Source organism: Halichoerus grypus, chromosome 3 (genome assembly GCF_964656455.1).
Source record: "Halichoerus grypus chromosome 3, mHalGry1.hap1.1, whole genome shotgun sequence".
In the NCBI taxonomy this organism is placed as follows: Eukaryota; Metazoa; Chordata; class Mammalia; order Carnivora; family Phocidae; genus Halichoerus; species Halichoerus grypus.
Window position 1 is genome coordinate 84,116,338 of NC_135714.1, and position 6,589 is coordinate 84,122,926.

Here is a 6,589-nt window from a genome sequence, read left to right on the forward strand (position 1 = left end):
AAGAAAAAGTCAAGATTAATTAGCTCATGGAAAGCAACCTAAAAACCTTGATATCACTGGGCTACTGAACAAACCCTGGATACACTGACCTCCAGACATCTTGTGTGAGAAAAGTAAACTTATATTTTCGAAGGCAATTTTGGCAGAACATCACGTTACCTGCCACCAAAAGCAGCCTAACCAATACAACAGGTGATTTTGATGCAGAGTCAGCTCGGAGAAGCTCTGATGAGCAGTAATGAAGAACCTTTGGCTTAGAGTGCTTCCCTAGCTTCTTGACATGGTGCAAAATCTTCCTGGAGGATGAATAATCAGAGCACTGCCTCTGTATTGGTATTTCTCAAAGATATCCAGAAAATAATATTTTAGTGGCTAAAAAATCAATGCCAAGGTTTTTAGTGCCATTTTTTAGTCAATAGAATGTAAGGTTATATATTTTTCCTTCCCTATCCCTGAAGTTCGTTGTAATATTTGAATACCAAATAAAAACAAAGTTGAACTTATAAACATTTGTTTTCTGTTTGTTCATGACGCAAATAAAACCACAACAAAACAGCACTACTATCACCGCCTGGGTTTCATTTTTCTGCTTTTAGAGAAAGTAGAGCTTGGTAAAATTCTACTAGTTATTCAAGATCTAACTCAAATGTCACTTTCTCAATTAGTATTTTCTAACTTTAAGTAGACTAACTCTGTCCCTCTTTTTGCTCTCTGAGGACTCATTCATTCATTCAGTCATTCAACAAACATCTATTAAGCTCTTGCCAGATTTTAGCCCTTGTTGTGAGGATTCAAAAATGAACAGTCTGAGGGATGAAAGGTACATCATAGGGAATATAGTCAATGGCGTTGCAATAATGTTGTATGGTGACAGATGGTAGTGACAGATGATATTTGTGGATGAGCATAGCATAACATATAGTCTTTGTTATGCACATGTTGCACACCTGAAACTAATGTAACATTGTGTGTCAACTATCCTTCAATTAAAAAAAACACTAAAAAAAAAGTGAACAGTCTGACATGGTTCCCACACTCAAAGGTTGCAACCTAGTCAGAGAACGATATAGATCCTTCCTTGAACAACCATAATAAAGAATGATGAGTTTTGATATTAGGCACATGAGATAGCAACTCCATCCCTTCACAGTCAGTGAAGTTCATTAGACTTTTACTGATTTTCTGTGGTGTGTAAAGCATAAGAGATACAAAGATTACTGAGATGTAGTCTCCATTCTTTAGGGAGGGAAGGAGACTGGTATGTTTCGTCAAACCAGTTTCCTGTGCCGCCTGGGTACACAGTAGACATTTCCCAACCTCCCTTGTGGTGAGTCACTGAGGTGTGGCCAAGGCAACGTGAGCATAAGTAATGCATGCTACTTCTATTCCTTACCTATAAGAAACCTCCACGCAATACAACACATACCTTCTCTTTTCCTGTCCAATGCCTGGAAACTAAGAACTTTTAAGGTCTTATGGGATGACAAAGCCATAACATAAAAAGAATTTGGGTTCCTCAATCCCTGAGTAGAATGCCATCTGCTGAACACCTGATTGGATTTTACATGAGTAGAAATAAGCTTCTACTATGTTAAGGTACTGAGATTTTGGAGTTTATCTATTATAACAGTCAGTATTACCTTAAGGTAATTTAATTATGGTGGGAGAAATGCAGGCGCAGAGTTGAACAGGGAGAGGAGGTCTTGCCCAGCGTGGCGAGGGGTCAAGTTGGCACGAGCCAAGCTGCTCATGCTGTTTGACAAAGTCCAAGTATGGGGGACGATCCTGAAAACAGGAGACTCCACAGCTGGCTCCTGCTATTCTCTTTCATTTTGTTTATGGCAATCTTTATAATTGTGGGAATATTTCTGGAGTTTCATGATAAAGTGACTACTCATCTTAGTTACGCCTATCTAAGCAATCATAATGAAACTAATTCCACGAGGCCCCCCAGGCGCCTCAGAAGCGGCAAGATTCTAAGAAAGGAACAGCTCAGGCTGTTCCACAGCTCACTATATTTCCTGCGCTATAGAACAAAATAGCAAGATGGTTACGCTCTGTCTGGCACCTTTCTCTTTGCGTATTGTTTTTTAGTTTTAGCAAAAGTCAATAAGCGGAAATCAATAAAGGTCATGTTAATCATTACAAAGGAAAAATAAAAGAAGGCTATGTCTGTAATCCAGAAAATGATCTAAGATTATCTCAATCAATTGTGAAAAATCATGATCACATGTTACGAAAGTATGGAAAAACAAAAAAATCCTAACATATAAATAAAGTTCCTCCAAGGCTGTCAGGAGGAGACGCTTGCAACCTGACCCTGTGTCTGTGTCTCCTCATTCGCGACGCCGTCCTTTCCTACGAGAGACCCACCCCGGCTGGAGCCGGACTCCGGCAGGTGGCGCCCAACGGTGGGGCTCGACTAGGTAAGCCTTTCTACGAGGACGGATAGGACTCTGCTCGTGGGTACTGCAGACCCCTCTGTGAAGGAATACAGAGTGAGAGTGAGCAGAAAGACAGAACTCAGAGAAGCTATGGGCCATGACGAGTCAAAGGAATGACGACTCTTTATTGATATTATGAAGCATATGATTGAAAAAAGAGGTGTTAAGGTTACTCATGCTCAACTGGCTAGATTTTTGACCTTTGTAGAGACCTGTTGCCCTTGGTTTCTGAAAGATGGTAGTCTTGATATTGGAACATGGAACAAGATAGGGGAGGAAATGCGGTTATACTATTCTAACCATGGTCCTGAAAATGTACCCGTGGAGCCATTCTCTTTGTGGACATTGTTAAGAGATATGTTAGATCTTATGCCTAGCTCACAGGCTTTACACAAAAAATTATGGGAGACACATAACGCTGCCCCCACTGAAGAGACACCTCTATTACAAAAATCAGCCTCTCAAGTACTGGTAATAAATGAAATGAAATCAGAAGATGAGGACAAAGATAATAAAAGAGTTGAAGGGAGAGACGATCAATTGTCCTCCGAAGATGAGGTAGCCCTTGAGGAGGAGGCTGCTAAATATCATGAACAAGACTGGGAACTTTTTGCAAATGCCACAGCCCCTGAATGCGGCTCTGTGATTAATCTACATAGACAGTTAAAAGTTCCACAGAACAAGGCCTTCGTTCGTAAAAAACCCTTGCTGCCTATTAAGAATATTGGCTTTAAGGGAGCAATACAGGAGGCCTTGCGAGATGGGGATTTAACCTTTAAATGTTTTCCAGTGACTTCTGATGATGAATGGGACGAACCTCAGTGGGAACCACTCCCTTATAAGGTCTTAAAGGAACTAAAAAAGGCCTAGACGCCCTGACCATATGGAGGTGGTCACGGCATGTGTGGGTCCCCCTCATGCTCTCTTGGTGCAAGGTCATGGCCAATTACAGGTAAACAAGATTAATCATACCTATTATGTATCCTGTTCAAAATGTACATTAACTAATTGCATTGATCCAACTGTTGGACCAACTGTCTTTACAGTTGTTCATCAACCTCCTTATGTAGTGTTACCTGTAAAATTAGAAGAACATTGGTATGATGATCCTGGCATGTATACGATTCAACTTGTAGATAAAGCCTTACGCCGCCCTAAGAGCTTTATTGCAGCACTTATATTAGGTATTACTGCTCTTATAGGAATCATAAGTTCTTTTGCTATATCTACAACTGCTTTAGTACAGGAAATACATACTGCACATCATATGGATAGATTAACCCAGAATACTTCAACTGCACTTTATTTGCAGGAACAAATAGACAAGAAGTTTGAGGCACGATTAAATGTTCTAGAAGAAAATATATTATATGTAGAAAATCAAATTCAAAATCTCAAAACTCAGTTAACCACTAGATGCCTTGCACAATATAAATGGATCTGTGTCACTCCCCACCATTATGATTCCTCATCTGTCCCTTGGGACAACGTCAAAAATCACCTATTGGGAATATGGAGCAATGATAATGTATCCTTGGACTTAAACTCCTTGCAAGAAAAAATTAAAGACATTAGTTTGGCACATGTGTCCTCAGCCACAGCCTCAGAAGTTGCAGATTCCTTTCTTGCCACTTTGCAGAAATACACCTCCACTACTGCCTGGTTTCCATCCCTCATCAATCTAGGTATATCAGCACTAATTATTATCTCCCTTTTGTTTCTCTTTCCAGTCTTCATAATCACATGTTACGAAAGTATGGAAAAACAAAAAAATCCTAACATATAAATAAAGTTCCTCCAAGGCTATCAGGAGGAGATGCTTGCAACCTGACCCTGTGTCTGTGTCTCCTCATTCGCCGACGCCGTCCTTTCCTACGAGAGACCCACCCCGGCTGGAGCTGGACTCTGGCATCAAGTGATACTTGAATCAAATCTTGAAAGATTACTTAGCCTTGTAAAATAATAAAGACCATTACAGGCAGAAGAACCACATGATTAAAGGATGAGGAGAGAAAAGGAAAGAGCATGTAGGGAATTCTATGCACATTTATATTAATGAGAGTATAATGAGGATAATGGTGCAAAAATGTGGAGCAGTCAGAGGAAAATGGAGATAAAAACCCTGAATGAAAATCCTTGGGTCACTGCCTCCTAGTTGAGCCATTTTGGGCAAGTTACTTAGCCAGTCTGGATAGGTTTTTTTTCCAACTGTAAATGGTGATAATGGCTATGTCACAGAAAATCTTAATATAGTATTAGGTACATCATAGAGTCCCAATAAAGTACCCCCCCATGCTTTATCTTCCTTTTATAAGATTTTTCTTGAGAAAAAAGCATACAAATACTGTACTGAAAAGCACAGATAAGGGACACTACCAAATTCAAGCCTTTTAGTCCTTCATATAAACTGTAGAAAAATAAATAAAATAGATTTCTAAAAAAGGTAAAGAGCTTTTGTTATACGGACAAGAGATACTCAATGACTTTAGAAGGCTGTTAAAAGCTCTTTAAAACTTATCATAATTGTACTCTTCTTAACATGTATGACACATGACTATAAAATACTGAGAACACTTCCTCATTACACAAGTGCATATATAGGTAGCTCCATTTTCCCACATACAATGCTCCTAGGCTGTGTATGGAAAAAGATATAAAACCTTTTCTCCCAGAGGAGAGATCTGTTCTATCATTGGTGTTTGTGTGCTGACCAAGAGTCACTGGCCTACCAGTTATCAACAGGGCTAGTAAAGAGTAAATAGATATTCAGCAATCCTTTGTTACAGAACATATTCTGTAGATGTTTTAAGTGAAGAAGTATTTTATGTTACATTTGTAGAGCAAGAGAATTCAGAGATAATCTAATCAATGAGTAACAAACTCAAATACATTCAGGGGCCAAACTCAAATGTGGGTGGGGAGTTTACGGCAACTGCAGAGGGTGGAGTCTCATGGAAGGCATTCACATCACTGCAAACTCCCGAATCTAATCTCACGGTTTCATTTCCCATCAAAAGAAATGAAAGAGATCCATCTTAGGTGACAGAGGCCACATAGCAAACATATTAATCAGTCAGTAGAGAAAATTGAAACCACTTCAGGAATTTTAAACAGGAAGAGATTTTACACAGGGAATTAAGTGAATTATTTAAAGGCTAGAGAATGTTGAAAGGGCTAGAAGTGCAGGTTCCAGACTGGGCCTCCAGGAATGACATCTAGAACACTAGCAAATGAAGCACTGAGGAATGTACTATTTTTGTTACAGTGTGAAAGCCCTCCAAGGACTATGGGGTTCAAGAACACCACTGTAGCTGTGACCCCAAGGAAGCTGGGATCTGGACACTGCCTGGACAAGGAACAGAATATGTTCACCACTGCCCTCAACTGCTTCTTGACAGCCACAGAGCTGGTGGTATCACATGACAATGCTGAGTCTGGCTGTCACCACGGCTGTTAAGTCCCTCCCCACACCCACAGTCTGAAGACTAGTACTGGCATCTCCTGGACCTTCCCTGCCAACAGCAAACAGCCAAAAATAGCAGGGAGATGGCCTGTGCCTCACATCTGCTTTTGAAATTTCAGACAAGTTCATCTACTTGCCAGACTCTAATTTTACATCTAATTTACATCTAGAACTCTAGTTGGAATGGAGTCTAGGAAGTTTTTAGCTTCCCAGTTTGTTCTGTACATGAAGGCATACTAGAAGCGGGTAGGAATAGATGTGAATGCCAACCTTCTATATCCAGCACAGCAACTTTTGGAGTAGGCTCCAAGACAGACCTACATCACTGACTTTTTCCCACTTCTATAGAAATCCTTAAAAAAAAAAAAAAAAAAGGAAAAATCTAGTCATTAGGGTTATAATTCTAAAGATCTTAATATTCTAGAAAATATATTATGTGAATCAGCCACTTTGCTCACATCAACAGTATAACATGAATCACACTACCTAATTACTTAAGAATATTCTGATTGGTGCTGAATGGCAGAAACTGTATTTAATTCATATTTGTATTTCTTGTCCCCATGCCTGCTTGGCCCAGAGAAGACACACAGGTATTTGCTAAAGTGAAATGTTTCAGGGGCGCCTGGGTGGTCGGTTAAGCGTCTGCCTTAGGCTCAGGTCATGATCCCATAATCCTAGG

The 6,589-nt window shown here is 39.9% G+C and overlaps 1 protein-coding gene and 1 long non-coding RNA gene across 6 annotated transcripts in view; one reads left to right on the forward strand and one right to left on the reverse strand.

Moving 5' to 3' along the window:
* Positions 1-6,589, reverse strand: part of SLC9B2 (solute carrier family 9 member B2) — a 58,723-nt gene that overhangs the window by 51,319 nt on the left and 815 nt on the right. For 3 of the 5 annotated variants that reach the window (XM_078069019.1, XM_078069016.1, XM_078069018.1), the window contains exon 2: positions 6,178-6,260. The exons of the other annotated variants lie outside the window; for them this stretch is intronic. The gene's annotated coding sequence lies outside the window, so the exon portion shown is untranslated. The remainder of the gene's footprint in view (positions 1-6,177; positions 6,261-6,589) is intronic. 5 annotated transcript variants of the gene reach the window in all.
* On the forward strand, positions 2,314-4,265 carry LOC144381261 (uncharacterized). The gene is made up of 3 exons (XR_013446153.1): positions 2,314-2,426; positions 3,235-3,396; positions 3,757-4,265. It is a non-coding gene; the product is annotated as an uncharacterized LOC144381261 (long non-coding RNA).